This window comes from Canis aureus, chromosome 6, assembly GCF_053574225.1.
Source record: "Canis aureus isolate CA01 chromosome 6, VMU_Caureus_v.1.0, whole genome shotgun sequence".
Lineage (NCBI taxonomy): Eukaryota > Metazoa > Chordata > Mammalia > Carnivora > Canidae > Canis > Canis aureus.
In genome coordinates this window covers 67,033,294-67,051,896 of record NC_135616.1, presented here as the reverse complement: position 1 = coordinate 67,051,896, position 18,603 = coordinate 67,033,294, and the positions used below count along the sequence as shown (strand labels likewise).

The 18,603-nt window shown below is 41.3% G+C and overlaps 1 long non-coding RNA gene across 1 annotated transcript in view; it reads right to left on the bottom strand.

Annotated features, from left to right (window-relative positions):
• Positions 1 to 1,084: 1,084 nt before the first annotated feature.
• Positions 1,085 to 18,603, bottom strand: part of LOC144315246 (uncharacterized) — a 32,595-nt gene continuing 15,076 nt past the window's right edge. The window contains exons 2-4 of the long non-coding RNA XR_013380993.1: positions 16,224 to 16,317; positions 2,069 to 2,150; positions 1,085 to 1,724 (exon numbers count right to left, since the gene is read on the bottom strand). This is a non-coding gene — a long non-coding RNA (uncharacterized LOC144315246). The remainder of the gene's footprint in view (positions 1,725 to 2,068; positions 2,151 to 16,223; positions 16,318 to 18,603) is intronic.

Genomic DNA, 18,603 nt, shown 5'->3' with positions numbered 1-18,603 from the left:
TCCCCGCATGGCCAGGTCTCATCTCCTTTGAAACAAACAAACAAAAAAACTGAACAACAATAGCAATAAAACCCCCTAAGCATTATAATTGGATAGGACAAGGTATGCTATTTGGTGGCTTTTTAAAAATAAGCTCAAAACAAAACTATTCAGGGACATGGAAATTAATTTTAAATGCTTAAATGATAAGCAAGTGTAATATGAAGACCTTGTTTGGGTCCTGATTAAATAAACCAGCTGTAAAAAGATGCTTGAGAGACAATAAGGGAAATTTAATTACAGACAGGAATGCATGATACCAAAGTAGTGTTGTTAATTTTAGTAGGTGTGATAATAGCATTGTGGTTATGGGTTTGTTTTTGTTTTTTTTTTTAAGTCAATATTTTGAGAGATCCAGAGGTGAAATAATATGATGTCTGGTATTTGCTTTCAAGTACTTTGACAAATAGGGTTGCCTGATTGGCTCAGCCAGCAGAGCGTGTGACTCTTTGAGCACCATGTTGGGTGTAGAGATTAATTTAAAACAAATAAATTAATTAAAAAGTACTTCAGCAAATAACCACCAATCAAACAGCTGATAGTAATGGTTGCAAGGATGGATGATTGAAACCTAGACCCAAGGGGAAAGTACTGGGGTTGGCAGCAGTCAGAGGTTTAGGTGAGCTTGATTTCTGGGCCGCTGGAGCCTTGGGAGAGAGAAGCATAGTAAGGTGAGACCAGCACCGTGGCGAGGACTGGGGAAAGAGGAGAGAAATCCAACAGTGACTGGAGGGCACCACCTCTGCTTGTGTGGCGGCATCCAGACCCTTTTGCCCCCAGCCTCTCCTTGGAATAAGCCAGCCTATTTCCAATGGAACTAGATTAGAGTGGTCCCTGGCTACTGCTTCTACTAGACACAGAAAACTTGTAGGGAGTAAAAAAAAATAGAAATTACCACTTTCCCTAGCACCCAGTGCCCCCAAATGTCAAGAATCTCTTAATCTTGCAGAAACAGTCATGGTGTGATTCTGGGAGGCTGGGGAAGAGCTGTCTCTGGTTCTCTTTCCTTTTTTAAAAAATTTTTATTTATTTATTTGACAGAGAGAGAAAGTGCACAAGCAGACGAAGAGGCAGAGGGAGAAGCTGGCTCTTGGAGGAGCAGGGAGCCCTAAGGCAGGGCTTGATCCTAGGACCCCAACTTCATGACCGGAGCCAAAGGCAGACGCTTAACAAAGACTGAGCCACCCAGGTACCCTCTGTTTCTATTTTCCTAAAATTCTATTCCAAAGGGGCAAGATCTTTCCTATTTAGAGTCAAGAATGAAGCGTTACCATTCTTTGGTTTTGAGGGCAGCTCCTTTATCCTAATGCAAAAGGACCAAGATCACATCCTTCCCTCTCCTGCTGTTGAAAACTAGCGGACCACAGAGGGCCCTGGGTACCGGGAGAATGAAGACAAACTTCAATCGCCTGCTTTGCCACCTTGCTAAGCACCACTTACCTGAGTCTCCTGGACAAATGGAAGCAGATGGAGAGGGCACAGCCTGGCCCATTCTCAGAAAATACTCCAGTGGAGGCTAAAGGAGCCCGTGCAAGAGGACCTACATTTCCATATGTGAATCAGGCGTCAGTGATGTCCCTTCTCTCCCAGGCTCTGTTCAGAAAAAATGTCAGGTGCTGAGCATATCCACAGCCACCAAGGACACTCCTTGCGTGCCACTTTTTCAAGTCTCGGTTCTTGAATTTCTGAAATGGAGAGACAGACAGATGGAGGCAGGGAGAGGGAGAGGGGATACCGTATTTGCCTCTTCCCACCCTGCGGCTTGGTAAGAGCTAATGATGGAGTGCCTGCACCTGGCCCCCTGGAGCAAGCTTTTTGCTGAGGGAAGGCCACCATTTTCCTCAGATGACTTTTCCATTCATCTGATTTGGGGAAGTATAGGGGAGTTTTGTTTCCTTTCTATTAAAATATATCCATTATATTATTTTTCTGACTCAACTATATCTTTAAAGAAAAGCTGGGTTGTATTCCCACCAGCACTTTAATAATGTTTCAAATGGATTGTAGTAAAATCATGTTCATCCTTTACCTGCAGTCAGGGGAAAATAGACCATCTCATTGTGGATCTTCCACTTCCTGCCAAAAGTAGGAATCTTGTAAAAACGCTGATCCTGTGTAGGCCATGAGAGAGTATTAAAAAAAATAGGACCTCACCCAGAAATGGCAGTTGTCCTTTTGTCTTAATAACATACTTCTTCATTTCTTTGGGGACTTACACCTCCCTACCACATCAAGTCCTACTGAGGCTGCCCATCACCATGCCCCATCCCTCATCTGGCGTCACTGGGAAATACGCCCAACCAAGTTGACCAGTCCAAAGATGTCATCATTCTAATCATTGTCATTAATTCAAAGGTAGGCAAATAACCCAAGTGGACCAAACAGGGCTGTCAAATGCCGGCACAGCACAATCCAGCAGAGCTGTCTACTCTTCATTGATGTCCTTGTTAGTTTGAATGGATGGTCCAGTGGATCCCTGGCTCTGAGGTCAGTTCACACTCTTGGTGCCCAGAGAGTAGCTATAACCCGAGGGCCTTCCTGCCTAGGCCATATGCTAACTAAAGCATAGTCAAAGGTTCCAAGGCAATGGAAGCTCCTGTGGTTGGTTTATCAAAGCCAGGCCTCAGACAATACTTTTGGACCTGCTGAGGTCAGGATGAACCAATTCACCTAAGGACACAGTGTCCCAAAAGACAAACTCAGAAAAACAAAAGAAGGATTTGGGGCTGATGTTCTGGCTCTGTACTAAGACATAAAGATCCTTAAAGAGGATAGACTGTCATCACTTTTTAAAGTAACTACCTCAGGGCCACAGTGTTAATCCCTACCATTTACAACTGCATGCTTTGGGGAATAATAATTTCTCCAGGACCAACCTGGTTCAGCAGTGGTTGGCATGAAAAATACCCTAGGCTTTTCTCTAGGGCAGAGCAAGAAATCGGATTCCCAGATGGGTTAAGACTTGGGTGCCTTTCAAGTTGATGGAGTGGTGGTGAGGGTGTGACGTGGGGGAAGAGTGCCATTTTACTGTCACTGGAAGACACGGTCTACAGCACTGAAGGGAGGCCACTTTGACATTTTACCAGTTATATGTGGAATCTTGTGTCGAGCTTATTTGGCACCACATTTCTACTTTATTTTTGAAAGTACTCTTTAGAAACTGACACCTAAGGCAGCTGTCTGTCTGCCCTGACCCTCAATCCAGTTCTGAGTCTGTATGATTCCTTCTCTGCACTCTCTATGCTTCCCCAACCTTCTTTAAATAGGTCTTGCTATCTCCCACCATGGCCGCGGGGGGGGGGGGGGGGGGGGGGGGGGGGGGGTTGGGGGCGGGGCGGGCAGGCAATGGATTGAGATAGAAACAGAACTTTGCAGATAAAGGCTAATCTGCATTTGAGACTCTTAGTTGGGATTTGTTTGGGGCCTGCTTGCCCTCTGACCTGTCTCCTGACACTTCACTCCAATAGGCCCTGCCAATGGTTATATTGCCTCACTTAGACTTCTCTGGATTTTTGATCTTATAATGCTAATGAAAGCTTTATCCAATTTATGACATCTTACTAATAATAATGTTGGCGTGCATGGCCCTTATTGTCTTCCCCTGTGATGAAATAGTCTATGATTCTAGTTGGGACTGATTTTTACTCAGTGTTCCTTAACCAGAGGTAAACGGTTTCCTTCTATCTATCCCAGTGGCCCCCTAATTTGTAGAAGTTTAAATATTTTCCTGTCAAAGAAAATATCCCAAGTATAAAAGTGTGACTTTTAACGGAGTGGGAAAATTTGTTTTTGGTTTTTTTTTTCAGAGTGGGAAAAATTAGAGAGAGAGACAAAACATGAGAGACTCCTAACTCTGGGAAACAAACAAAGGAGGTGGGTGGGCAGATGGGGTAAGTGGGTGATGGGCGCTGAGGAGGGCACTTGATGGGATGGATGAGCACTGGGTGTTATATTATATGTTGGCAAATTGAATTTAAATTTTAAAAAATGAAAAAAAATTTTTAATGTAAAAAAAGAAAAAGAAAAAACTGGAAAAAATAAATAAATAAAGTGTGACTTGTGTGTGTAGGGAAACAGAATGGCATCCAAGTTAGACTACTTAATTTATTTTTAAAAAATATTTTAATTTATTTGAGAGAGAGAGAGAGAGAATATGAGTGGGGTTGGGGGAGGGGAAGAGGGAGAAGCAGACTCCTTGCTGAGCAGGGAGCCTGACTCTGGGCTTGATCTTAGGACCCCAGGATCATGACCTGAGCTGAAGGCAGGTGCTTAACCAGCTGAGCCACCTGGGAATCCCCAAATTATTTAATTTAAACATGAAATCATATTCCCTTGACTGTGTTTTGCTTTACCTTTTGGACACACAATACCAAAAACATGTCAGAGGTCAGTGGTAGGCATCTGAATTCCCTAAATGGAGCAATTAGCTATTAAATACTATTTTAAGATATTCTAACATGAGAAGGCAGCAAAAACTGCTTTCAGGCTCTGCTCTCTGAACGACAGCAAGTAAAACAGATTAGGATTCAAAAGAAATAGAGCCATATTCACTTAAGACATGCAGAGTGAAATGGCCAGGAATTAGCGTCAGGCACAGGCAACATCATTCAGTGAGATAGAGTGACCAACTGTCTTGGTTTGCCTGGGGCTGTCCTGGTTTTAGCACTGAAAGTCCCACATCCCAGGAAACCTCTCCATCCCAGGCAAATTGGAACATTTGGTCATCTTAAAATGGGTCAAGTCACAGACTACAGGCCATGGCCAACAAAGACTGTCCAGGCATGTATTTGTCTCAATATCTTTGTGCCTTAGTAAAAGAAGAGTTAAAATCCTAAACCTCCCACTCAGAATTGCTAAAAGAAATTGCCTCAATTCATCGCTAGGCAATTTGCAAATGTGAGATGCTATAAAATTATAAATAATAGCTTGAAAGTGATTTTCATGCAGCTAGTAGACCTTACCTGGCTGACGCCAAGGTCTTGCTGTGTAACTATTAGAGCTTTCCCTATGGAGAAAAATCCAGCCCATTGTGAGTAATTTTACATTTCTTTCATTCTTGCTAATGCTAGGCCACCTCTCAGGACAATACAGAGCAACCTTGGCTCCGATTTTGTTTAACCCAGCTGGATGCAGTCAAATTATGGGCTTCTTTTTGGGTGGAGCATATTTTTGTGGGCTGTGGGAGACCTGTAATTTTTTTTTTTTTTAATGCAAAACCATTTATAGCTTTGGGTGATGTAAAATCCACAGGGTGCCTACAACAGTGTCATGCAACCAAAGGGCTTCCCGCATGATCCATCTGGGACACAGTGGAGCCAGGGCCTCACCCAAGTCTCTGCCCACCCACTTTCCACATCTCCTGCACTGGTCCGCCCTGAGGCAGGGCAGCAGGCTGTGGAGCCTTTTACTTCTTTCGCTGCTTGTGGCTCAGAGGTTTCAATCACCAGCCAGGTTTTCTTTTTATCGAGAGAGCTATTGTTTGATGCTGTGCATTCATCCATCCATAAGTACCTCATACGTCTGACTGCTAGCTCCAGAACCATGGCAACAGCATAGTTTTGTGCAAGAGTCCTAGATGAGAAGGAAAACCTCATTTTTAGGCAAAGCTCTGTCATAGCCTGGCTGATAAATCATAGGCCAATTGCCCAACCTATGGGACTCCCGTTTCCTCATCTGTTAAACGAGAGGGTTGGATTAAATTAGCTGTAAAGCCTTGCTAGCCTCTGAAGTTCTATGATTCAATGCAAGAGGGCTAAGTGGTGGGAATATAGGAAAGAGAGGGAAAAGATAAAGAGATGCAGGGCAAAGTTGATACAGTAAGTTGGAAGCCAGTGCCTTGCAGAGAAAAGGTGGTTAGGGTGAGATCCTCATGCGAAGGCCTAACCAACTACCATTAGAACACAAATAGCTGCCATTCTGTTCTAAGGAGTTTGCTGGGCTATGATGGGATTTTACTTCCCCTCATCATCACCCTCACTTACAGTCAAGGTTATACTCAACCACCTTCCACTGGGGGTGACACAGAAATTACCATGAAGTCAAAAAAGGTAACGTTAAAAAATTAGTTCTAAAAAGCAACTCAGAAATCCATTAAACTGAATTCCATTTTCAAATAGCTTATTTTCTCAACACAACTAAACAACTGCACTTGTACAGATCTGAATTAGTAAAGAGCCTTACAAATGCAAGTTCATGGAAGTTATGACACATGGCATGATTGCATGGGGAGGAAAGAAGGAAGCAGGAAGCAGGAAGCAGAAATCCTCCCCGTCACTTAGACCAGCCTCCACCTTGGGCTCTACGGTTCTGGGTCCATCGTTCTTCATTTTAGGATTCCAGGAATTCTACTTTACTGGGATTTGATGACTTCTGTGATTACAAAGGATCTTAATGGAAGCAGACACCAGAGGAATATCATTTGCCACCAGAACTCTTTAGTTCCTGATGTTATTTTATTAGTGGGCCTCAATTACTGCTACTCCCTTTACCCAAATTAACTTCTTCCATGTAGCCCACAAGGGAAAACAATAATATGTTATCTACCCCAGATTCTTTCATTCTGGGGTCCCCAGAATCCCAAGGGATATGCACAATAGTAACAAAAATCTGAGAGCTGCTTTTGTAATTTCATTTAATTTTTTAAAGATTTAGAGAGAGAGAGAGAGCAGGGAGAGGGGCAGAGGGAGAGGGAGAGGGAGAGAGAGAATCTCAAGCATACTCTCCACTGAGCCCAGAGCCAGATGTGGGACTCGCTCTCACAACTTTGAGATCATGACCTGAGCCAAAAATCAAGAGTCAGGCACTTAACTGAGCTACCCAAGTGCCTCACCTCCTTTTTAAAGATTATTTTTTTCATTTTATTTTTTTTAAAGATTTTATTTATTATTTGACAGAGACAGTGTGAGCACAAGCAGGGGGAGCAGTAGACAGAGGGAGAGGGAGAAGTAGGCTCCCTGTGGAGCACGGAGCCTGACAGATGGGCATGAGGCTCCATCCCAGACCTCTGAAATCATGACCCAAGCCGAAGGCAGATGATTAACTGAGCCACCCAGGTGCCCCTACTTTGGTCATTTTAAAAGTTGTAGTGATGATGAATTTGCCTGAGTCTGTTGCCTCCCTGAACCTTTGAATGTTTGTTTGTTTGTTTGTTTATTAAAGATTGTATTTATTTATTCATGAGAGATACAGAGAGAGAGAGGGAGAGGGCAGAGACACAGGCAGAGGGAGAAGCAGGCTCCATGCAAGGAGCCCGATGTGGGACTTGATCCCGGGACTCCAGGATCATGCCCTGGGCCGAAGGCAGGCACCAAACTGCTGAGCCTCCCAGGGATCCCCTGTATCTAACTTTATACTCGCTATACTTAAGGAGACACATTGAATGATGCCAGGAATTTACTCAAGTCCAATATCCACTTACTGTTTCATCCCACAATGGCTACCTTTATAACCTTGACCCTCTCATCCCTCCCGATATCACCCTTGACAATTTGCATTCAGTACCTATATATTTTTTTGTCTTTTATTATGGAAAACTTTATATGGATGGATAGATAGATGCTGGGAGACAGAGATAGAAAGAGACAGAGAGGAGACAGTATACTAAAACCCCCATGTAGTCATCACTGAATGTCCATATTACTCACTCATTTGATGCCCAGAAGAGGTCATTTTAAACACCCTGCACCTTGGGATCCCTGGGTGGCGCAGCGGTTTAGCGCCTGCCTTTGGCCCAGGGTGCGATCCTGGAGACCCGGGATCGAATCCCACGTCGGGCTCCCGGTGCATGGAGCCTGCTTCTCCCTCTGCCTATGTCTGTGCCTCTCTCTCTCTCTCTCTCTGTGTGACTATCATAAACAAATAAATTAAAAAAAAATAAACACCCTGCACCTTAAACAATGAAATTATTTTTGATAATTTTTATGAAATGAAACAAATAGTAACAATGGTCAGAGTAGAATTAGAATTGCAGGCAATGAATTTTCTTTTATTGCACGTCATATACATAATTGTGGCAGTAGAAAGGATAAAATAAAAATAAAATCAATAATACAATACTAAAAAAAGGTATAATATTTATTCAATAGTGTTTATATCTACCTAGCAGTCTGAGCTTTGATCCTTTGGTTATAGTCTGATATAGTAATATAGTAATATGTACATAATTGTCCAGTAACTAATAAGTAAATATTAATAAAATGGAAATGTTTATAAAAGGTTCCCTTTAGGCAACTATTAAATAACACAAATGTGATATTTTATTTTCTTGGTTCATTCTTCAGTTTTAAAATAATTAACAACCAAGAAAGGAAAATACATTTCAATTTTAAAAATATTACTTGAAATCAGTAAAATGAAAAAAATCAGTAAAATGGTTCACATATGAATGAAAATTTCTACTTGCCAACAATAGTATTACACATTGCTGTTCAGTCTCTGTTTCACTATTTTCAATTTTTAGCACAAATAAACACTCCCAAAGGTCACATAGAATAATTGAATTGAAGTCACTCAAGTTCTTTTTCTACTCGCACAATCACTACGCTATCCTAGTTAATTTCAAATCCACTTTTTAAGGGCAGGAACAGGGTTAAAAATGTGAACTTCAGCAGAAATGAGCTCCTGGTGCCAAACCAGTACAGATTTTATTAGTGTTTTAAATTCTCTGCTGATCGGGAGGCCTGGGTGGCTCAGTGGTTGAGTATCTGCCTTTGGCTCAGGGCGTGATCCTGGGGTCCTGGGATCAAGTTCCTCATCAGGCGCCCTGCGAGGAGCCTGCTTCTCCCTCTGCCTGTGTCTATGCCTCTCTCTGTGTATCTCTCATAAATAAATAAATAAAATCTTTTAAAACACTTCCTTACAGGGGATCCCTGGGTGGCTCAGCGGTTTAGCGCCTGCCATTGGCCCAGGGCGTGATGCTGGAGTCCCGCGATGGAGTCCCATCAGGCTCCCTGCATGGAGCCTGCTTCTCTCTCTGCCTGTGTCTCTCTCTGTGTGTGTGTGTGTGTGTGTGTGTGTGTGTGTCCCATGGATAAATAAATAAAATCTTTAAAAAAATAAAATAAAAAATAAACCTTAAAAAAATCTCTACAGATCATGCACCCCTTTCCTGTCTGCACCTAGGGTGAACTGCTTCCACCACCCTTCCATATGTTCTAACAGTCTGGGCACTATGTTGCATAGCTGCTCCCGTCTATCTAGTAGTGGCTTAGGGACCATGTTCTTCTCATTACTCTGGCTCCAGCCAGGCCAGTCTTAACTTTCCTCTGTGTCCAGCATCCCTGGCTTAGTTCACATTAACTTTAGATTGGATCAGAAAATTTCACTTTGGCAATTCTGCAAGTGATTTTTTTGCCCTTTTGGAAAGGACTGCTCTTTATTTATTTATTTTTTAAGATTTTACTTATTTATTCATGAAAGAGAGAGAGAGGCAGAGACACAGGCAGAGGGAGAAGCAGGCTTCATGCAGGGAGCCTGATGTAGGACTCAATCCCGGGTCTTCAGGATCACGTCCCAGGCCGAAGGCGATGGTAAACTGCTGAGCCACCCGGGCTGCCCAGGACTGCTCTTTAATAAAGCTATTTTTTCCTTTTGTTTTATTCAAATGGGCCATGTAAAATAGAAAAAAAAAATTTTTAGTTTTATTAAGATTTAATTGGCATATAGCATAAATTTAAGGTATACAGCACAATAACTTGACACACAGTGTGAAATGATTATGACAATAAGTTTGAGCTAACATCCATAACCTTATATAGTTAGAAAAAAATGTTTTCCCTTGTGAAAGAACTTTTAGGATCTATTCTCTCAGCAAGTTTCAAGTATAGGATATAGCATGTTAATCAGTCATCATGGTGTACATTGCATCCATCCTCCATACTTACTTACCTTATTTCTTTTTAAAGATTTTATTTATTTGTTTGTTTGTTTGTTTGTTTATTTACTCATAAGAGACACAGAGACAGGCAGAGGGAGAAGCAGGCTCCCTTTAGGGAGCCTGATGCAGGACTCAGTCCCAGGACCCCGGGATCACAACCTGAGATGCTCAACCACTGAGCCACATAGGTGCCCCACTTACTTACCTTATAACTGGAAGTTTGTACCTTTTGACCACCTTCAGTCAATTTCCTTGACCTCTGGTAACCACAAATCTGATCTTTTTTCTATGAGCTTTTGTTTTTGTTTTTTTAGGTTCCACATGTGAGTGAAATCATACAGTATTCATCTTTCTCTGTTTGACTTATTTCACTTAGCAAATGTCTCAAGTTTCATCCATGTTGTTGAAAGTGGCAAGATTTCCTTCTTTTTTATACCTGACTAGTATTAGAATTAGAATTAGAATTAGAATTAGAATTAGTATTAGTATTTTATGGCTGAATAGTATTCCATTGTATAGATAAAGAAGTTTGCTTCTGTAAGACATTACTGAAAGCTTTGAGAAGCAGCCACCATATCCATAATCCCACTTGATATCTTTTTACAAAGCACTCTAAACCTCTCATCTTCGTAGGCATATTATCTGGGTCCCATGAGACAATGGGAAATAATTTAACCAAGTGCTTGACTACCTTCTGAAAGGGTTGCCACCTTCCCCTGGAGAAAGAGGGGAAACTAGCGAATTCAATTCAGCCATTCCACATTTCAAGAACTGCTATTTTAAATTCTCTGAGAGTATTTATGAACTGGAAAAGACATCAAACGGAAAAGAGATTAACTCAGAGGAGTTTGGGTCACAGCTGAGACATAGAGAAAACCAGTTAAAGGCTATGATGGGGACAAAGACAGATATAAAGGCAAAATAGACCAAAGAGGTGACTCTTTCAGGAAGTCTACTAATTTGACTCCTCTTCCAGCCAAGAGTACTTCTAAAAGTACTCTTTTAGATACTTGTTCAATATTTCTCCAGTGGGACAGAAATATTTTTAAAATTCCATTTGAGATTGCTGTCTAGTTTGGTGAGTATATGATCAAATTACATTTTCACCAGTTACACAAAAATTCTCCTGTGAAGATCTGCATTAATTTGCACCATTTAGCCAATGTATTCCATTGATTTTTTTACTGCTTCCTTATTAATTGGTGCCCTGGGCATCTACTCAGCTGGCACACTCCTTAATCCAGATTTTGATCAGGATAGAAGAATAAGTAATTAGAAGCTGAGGGTGGGAGAGTATGATAAAGCCTGGTGGACTATGGGCTATTGCCTTATTTTCTGTTTCTGTTGTTTTTCATTGCCTTTTGTCATTGTTTAACTATTATGCTCTCCTTTTTTTTATGGCTATACTCTTTAAGTACCCTTTAAGTACCAAAGTAGCCAATTACATGACAGCTGTTATGTAGACTGGAAAGTTCTGCAACCCAATGTTAGTTTTTTAAAAAATTCCTTCAGGGAGGGGGCTTTAGATATAGGCAGTAGTAAGTTAGTGTTTGGGATCCAGAATTAATTTGATATGCTTTATCAGCCAGTTCCCATAATCTAGTATAAATAGCATTCATTTGCTATACTGGCTGTATACAGGGAAAAGGGAAAAACTCATACTTTTATGGAATTTCTAGACACTGACTCTGTAGTGGGTTGGCTAATGACCCCCAAAATTCATGTTTACCTGGAACCTCAGGATGTGATCTTATTTGGAAATAGTGTCTTTGCAGATGTAATTATAGGGATCATACTAGACTAGCATGGGACGTAAATCCAATTGAAATACCTTACAAGAGACAGAGACATAGCAAAGAAGGCTATGTGAAGATGGAGGCAGAGATCAGACTTATGCAACCACAAGCCAAAGAATTCATGGAGCCAACAGGAGCCATCAGAAGCTGGAAGTGGTAAGGAAAGATCCTCCCTTCAGAGCCTTCAGAGAGATGTTAGCCCTGCCAACACCTTAATTTCTGACTTCTGGTCTCCAAAACTATGAGAGAATACATTTCTGTTGTTTAAAGCTGCCAAGTTTGTGGTAATTTATTATGGGCAACTGTAGGAAACTAACATAGCCTTCTAACTTGATGCTAACCCCTGAGGACACCAAAACTCACTGTAGTCCAGTCCACCAGGGGTTTATAGAGCACAGGAAATATGATGTTTTGGCTCAAGTCCACCCCATAGTGAGCACAACAGGTCCATGGACCCATTATATGGTTATTTCCCAAGTTCCTAGTGTATAATAGAATAGGCATGCTAGGCAACTGATAGAATCACTACATTGCCTTTGGGACCCATGGACTGATGGCTATTTTAGTAGCAACAGTTAAAACAGTTAAGAAAAGCATCCTGGAGCATCCTGTTCTAATAAGAATAGTAAATGAAAACCAATATTGCATCCTCAGGGAAATTGTCAACTCTAGTAACACCATCACAGACTTGAAAGATCCCAAGACTGTGATTACTTTCACATTGTCATTTAACACACCTTTTTGGACTGTGAAGAAGTTAGGTAAATTTTGGAGAATGATTGTAGATTATCATAAGTCAATCAGGCACTTTTTGAAGTTGTTTTTCCAAATATATATATATATATAATATATATTTATATATTTTTATATATATTTATATATATATATATATAAAATATTTATATTGGGGCAAATCATCTCAGACCCTAACTCCTAAAATATAGCTATTGATCCAGTGAAAGCTTTTTTACTCTATATCAATTTACAAGACCCACCAGCAGCCATTTGCTTTCAACTGGCAAGGATTTGCCTCAGGGCTACACGAACTTTCTTGCTTTCTGCAATAATCTAGGCTAAAGATACCTTAATCATCTAAACATTCCACATAAATTATGATGCTCCGTTAATTGGTAGCATGCTAATTGGACCTGAGTAGCAGAAAGTAGCAAGCACCATGGATAACTTACTTACATACCTGTATACCATAGAGTAGGAGGTAAACCTCATGGAAATGCAGGGGCTTTTTTGGTTTTAAAAGCACTATGTATCATTTTTGATGTGTTACCACAACCCATCTACTAAATAACCCAAAGATTGCCAATTGTGAATAGTACCCAAAGCAAGAGGAGGTTCTACAGCAATTTTTGATCATATGACCTAACAGGTCCAGCCATATTCAAAGTATCAGTGGCAAAGAGGGATGCTTATTTTTGGCAAGTTCTAGTAGGAGAAACACAATGCAGACCTCTGGGGTTTGGGAACAAAGCTATGCTCTCTTCTTCAGATAACAATTCTTTTATTTTATTTTATTTTATTTTATTTTATTTTATTTTATTTTATTTTATTTTATTTTATTAAGAAATAGGGCTACAGAACCTTGGCAGAGACATTCAGGACATCAATGCAAAGCAAGCTACCCATTATGAACTATGTGACATCTGGTCTGGCAACTTGCAGGTTGAGAGTATGCTCACCAGCAATTGATCAGCAAGTAAAAATAATATATAGAAAATAGGACTCAAGAAGATTCTAAAGACACAAGTAAGTTGCATGAACAATGCCTTAGACTCCTACACCACCTAGTCCTGTGGCCTTGCCCCCTCTTCCTCAATATATACCTATGATACCAGTGGGAGTTCATTGTGATTCACTGACTGAGGGGAAAAAAACTCAGGTCAGTTTTATAAGTGGTCACACTGTATTAACCAGAGGTGAGCTGCAACATAATAACCCAAATCAGATGCATGTTAAGACAGTAGTAAAGGGAAATCGTTCCAGTGGGCAGAAGAAGTACATTAGGTTAACCACTCCATCAGGACTGGAAATGGGATAGTGGATTGATGGTCAGGGAATTGGAAAGGATAGGAAGGAAAGATTGGTGACAGAAGGACTGGAAATGATATAAAGAGGGATGTCTTGAAGTGGGCACAGAGTAAAGATGTGTGTTTTGCTTGTATATGCTCACTGCATAGAGGTTATCAAAAACTCAAGATGATAAGTTGACCTATTCCGTGGATCTCAGCCAGACACTCCAGTGCTTAATGAATTCATGTCCCAAGTAGTCATGGCAACAGGGATAGAAGCAACTCATGGACTCAACAATATAGACTTCCTCCCACTGAGGTTGATACAGCTACTGCCACTTTTGAGAGCCTCACCTGCCAACAGTGAAAACCTACACAGAGTGCCTGGGCAGGGGGTCAGGGGGGAACTATCAGCCACCTGGACTCATCAGCCACCTGGACCTTCCAGCCAGCTGGCCAATCTGGTAGCAGATTCATTACATTGGAACTTTTCCATTATGGAGAAAGCAGGAAAAGAATAGTTAAAGTCAATGAAATCATAGTAAAAGAAAAAATTACTGCATCTTGCATCCCCTGCCAAAAAGAAAGAAGCATGACTTTTGGTTCTGCCCCTTTCGGTTCTGGAGGCAACACATTCCACACCTAGAAATGTTACTCTAGGTAATATACCTGGTAACACCAAAGGCTTCCAATTTCTTAATAGATCCCAGAGCAGAAAAGAGCTCTATAGCAAGTCCAGGCCATTCAGCAATCAGCCCTACTACTTCAGCCACATGATTCACCAGATCTCAGTTCATGGGTTGCACTGGTGGATTTTCCTTAGTGCAGTGAGGGTTTATGGCAAGCTCTAGAAAAAAATCACAACACAGATTTCTAAAACCATGGAGTAGATTTGTGCTACATCAGAGAATTATGTGTCCTTTGCGAAATAGCTAGCTAGGTGTGTAACTAGGTCCTTGTGGCAATGAGACCCTTAGCCCTGAGACATGAAGTAACCATGACTTTGAAACTGCTAATGAGCTGGATTCTGTTCACCAAGTCATAAAGTTAGGTTGGCCTAGCAAAGTTTATCATAAATTGACCATAGTATATCCAGAATTAAGCCCAAGCAGGACTTGAAGGCATAAAACAGTTGTGTGCCTAGATAGCCTAGACCCCATGTCACTCCCTAAGTAGTTGCACTGGGTTGAACCCATGGCCATTTGAGAAATCCCACACGATCAGCTGAAAGACCTGTCCTAGCTTGGTTTATGAATGGGTTTGGGCTGTGGATATTTAAAGGGTAGCCTTGAAAGACAGTGAGTGGTGCAGTGAGCACTGTACCTAGCCATCCAGTTTGTATGGTAGGAGAAGTGGCCTAGTGTGAAAATACATGCAGATTCCCAGGCAGTGATGTCTGGTCAAGAGAGTAGAAAGAAAAGAACCGAATGATCAGAGACAAAGAGGTCTGCCATAAAGGCACATAGATGGATGCAGCTGTGGGCACAAAATGTGAAGATTTTTGAATCACACATTCACACATTAATGCCCACACTGAGAGTGAGGGTCTCCTTAAATATTGCACTCATAGGCATCTCTCTTGGCTCACCACAGTCCCCACTCTGTTCAAAATTCACCATACTCTATTGCTGAAGCCTGTATGGATTCAAGTAAAAAGGAATAGGTGGATTGTAGCAGAATGTGCTATGTTTTAAAACTGCCACACAGACCCTGTTCTTACCATGGATGATTTAATAGTCAATGTCAATATTTTTCTTGGAAATGACATATGAAGAGGCTTCCATTCCATTCCACAGTGAACAAATGGACCCTGAGTGAAAGTATGCTAGTTTCCAAAGAGAGAAGTTTGTGATGCCCAGACCCAACCTCAGTATAAGGTTTCTCCCAACTACCATGAAGGATTATAGAAAGCATACTTCTCTCCAGTTCTCTGGTTTATTATTCAGATTTAAATTTCATAAATGGAATGAACATGACTGCCTATAAAAGTGTTTCATGGGCACCTGGGTGGCTCAGTTGGTTAAGGGTCCAACTCTTGATTTCAGCTCAGGTCATGATTTCAGGGTTGAGAGATTGATCCCCAAGTCAGGCGTAGAGCCTGGTTAAGATTGTCTCTCTCTCTCTCTTTGCCCTCCCCACCATCACTCTCTTAAAAAAAAAAAAAAAAGAAAAGAAAAAGAAAAGAAAGAAAAAGTGTTTTAATGCATCCATATTGAGAATGTCTTAGATTGTATTCTTGGTAAGATGAAGATTAAATCATCTTGAGTTTGACCCCTATAATAAAAAGTTCTCAAAAGGTGCTTTTTTAAAAAAACAAGATTTTATTTTTTTAAAGTAATCTCTACACTCAACATGGGGCTCAAACTCACAACCCTGAGATCACGGTTTGCATGCTTTTCCAGCTGAGCCAACCAGGTGCCCCACAGAGTGTGCTTCTTGATTTAACAAAATCTGGCATTGGTAATAATGAGGTGATATTGTTAGACTTACCCTCTACTGCTTCCTTCCACATGTAGATGAGAACTTAACAGGAACATGTTCTGGTTGCTCCTGTTACTGTAAGTAATCCTGTGTCTGGCCTCACCTACAAAGATAAGTATAAAAGGTATGGAAGTGCTAGGTTGCCCTGGAGAGGATTCTATCAAAGCAATCCATTAATGTGTCAATCCAAACAACAGAGATGTAACAAATGACTGAGACCATGGCCATCCTGGGAAAGCTAAATAGTAATAAGAATGGTTAACATTTATTGAATCCTTACTATATGCCAGGCACTTTTCTAAGCACATGCTTTGTCTCCTTTGAACTCCATAGTTCCCATATCAGGAAGTTCCGTATTATTTTACAGATGAGAAAAGTGAGGCTCAGGTTGAGCAAATTGCCAAGAATCAGTAAGTAGCAGAGTTGGAATCACAATGCTGTTTTGTTTCTTCGAGGGGTGAGCTAGTGGTTGGGGGGATGGGGTAACTGGGTGATGGGCATTAAGGAGGACATGGGATGGAATGAGCACTGAGTGTTATACGCAACTGATGAATTACTGCAAACTACATCTGAAACTAATGATGTACTATATGTTGGCTAATTGAATTTAAATAAAAGAGGCAGGGCAGCCCTGGTGGCTCAGTGGCTTAGTGCCGCCTTCAGCCCAGGGCCTGATCTTGAAGACCCGGGATCGAGTGCCACATCAGACTCCCGGCGTGGAGCCTGTTTCTCCCTCTGCCTGTGTCTCTGCCTCTCTCTGTGTGTTTCTCATGAATAAATACATAAAATCTTTAAAAATAATAAATAAATAAGGCAAACTGAAGAAGAAAAAAGAAAAAATATATACATGTATAGGCAGCCAGGCTAGAAGTAAAAGAGATCCAAAGAATGGGGTAGGAGGATAGCGGGATGAAATAGGTAAGATCAGGTGACTCAAGAAATGAAGTTCACAAGCACTAGACATGTAAGAGCCATGGGTATCTTACCAGGTCGGGAGCAGTTCCTGGGAAGCACTGCACCAGGCAGGAGCTAAGGTAGGCTCTAAAGTAATAGGTCATAGAACCAGTATTATACAAGTCCAGAGTGCACATGGATGAGTGTGGCATTACCATATTGCTCAGGTGTGAACATGTTCCTCCTGGGGTATCTTAATAACAAAAGACACTCTGGAAGCTACATTTAGAGATACTTGGCATTGTGGGCTGTATCTTAGAGCCCCTAAAAAATAATGTTTCTTCTTTGGTCTAACAACTACTGAACTGTTTTATTTTATAGTTCTGATGTATGGTTGATACACATCAGAAATTACCTTGTATAACCTAAGCCTTTGCTGGTTAAGTTAACACAGAGAACATTCGAGTTACTAAGTGTTCAGTAGCATTTACTTATTTTATAAGAAGTTGTAAGGGGAGCCCAGGTGGCACAGTTAGGTGTCCAACTCTTGCTTTTGGCTCAGGTTGTGATCTCAGGGTTGTGAGATCAAGCCCCGAGTCAGGCTTCGTGCTAGGTACGCTGTCTGCTTAAGTTTCTCTCCCTCTCCCTCTACTCCTCCCTCTCTGCACACGCACTCTCTCTCCCTCTCTCAAATAAATAAATAAATCTTTAACCAACAATAAAAAAGAAGTTGTAAGTTTGCCCTCCAACAAGTTAGATTGGCATCCAGCCTTACACAATAGTCAAGCTCTTTTTAAAAAAATGTATAAATTAAAGTTTTTGGTAAATTAAATATCTTAAATATCTTCTGAATCCAACTGATTAATTCTTTTTTGAATTTTTAAAAAAGATTTTATTTATTTATTTGAGAGGAGAGAGAGACAGAGACAGAGCATGAGCTGGGGGAAGGGGTAGAGGGAGAGGGAGAAGCAGGCTCCTCACTGATCAGGGAGCCCAACATGGGGCTCGATCCCAGGACCCTGAGATCATGACCTGAGTCAAAGGCAGATGCTTGACCGACTCAGCCACCCAGGCACCACCCCCCTCCAAGTGACTGATTCTTTAAGAATATCAAAGAACACTGCTTAACTTTTTTTTTAAGGTTTCATATTAGAAGTCATCTTAGAGTAGGGAAACATCTGTACGGGCTTTCTATTTTCAGTTCCACCATGTTCCAGCCCCAGTGAATTAGAGATAAGGGAGAAAGTCACAGAAAGGTTATCAGGAAGCCGGGTTATCTCATCTATTTGCTCAGCTCTCCCCTGGCACCTTTCAGTGGTTGCTCTTGCCTGAGCATTCTCCTCTTTTCCATCTGCTTTCCCCCTGCCCCACCACATGCTATTGGAATGGAAACACAGAAGGCATTTGGCTGAAGGTTATTTGGAAAGGCCGACTCTAAACCACAGTGGTGACCAGGTGCTTAGTGGCAGCCAAGCTACATGTATGGAAAGAAGTG